A 544-nucleotide genomic window follows, 5' to 3' on the forward strand; every position below is an offset into this window, starting at 1 on the left:
GGGTGGGAGAGGGGCCTGCTTTCCTGGCCAGGCCAGGTGGGAGAGCCGGCGGCTGGCCACTGGGGAGCGTGTGTGGTTAGTGCAGTTGGCATCCTCAGAAGAGGCCAGGGCAGGACAAACAGATGGACGCGCTGTTCAGAGTGTAGGTGCAGGCTAGTGGTCAGTCCACCCCTACGCGTCTGGGCCCAGACCAAAGTCCACTACTGTGTCCTTCTCCCCCGCCTGCCTTTCCCTGTTTCCTCCCCCTCCCCAGCCCTGCTCCTCTTGTCCCACTGTGCCCTTGGCTGGGCATTCTGCCCGATCTCTGGTGACTGGAACAGCGACGGGGCGCAGGGTGGCACCCCCTGCCCCCCAGCCTGTGGGCCTCAGGGGCCAGCTGCCCTCCCGCGTGGGCACACACCGTGGCCGGGCCGTGCTCTGAAGTTAACGTAGAAGCGTGTGAGCTCGTGCTCAGGCTCGGGGCGTGGGGACGCCGCCGGGGGCGCGGGGTCCCTGCCGGACGGCCGGCGACTGCTGCAGCCCCGTGCGCGGCTTCGGGCTTTGG

Source organism: Condylura cristata, unplaced genomic scaffold, assembly GCF_000260355.1.
Source record: "Condylura cristata isolate star-nosed mole 26May11 unplaced genomic scaffold, ConCri1.0 scaffold00050, whole genome shotgun sequence".
Taxonomy (NCBI): Eukaryota; Metazoa; Chordata; class Mammalia; order Eulipotyphla; family Talpidae; genus Condylura; species Condylura cristata.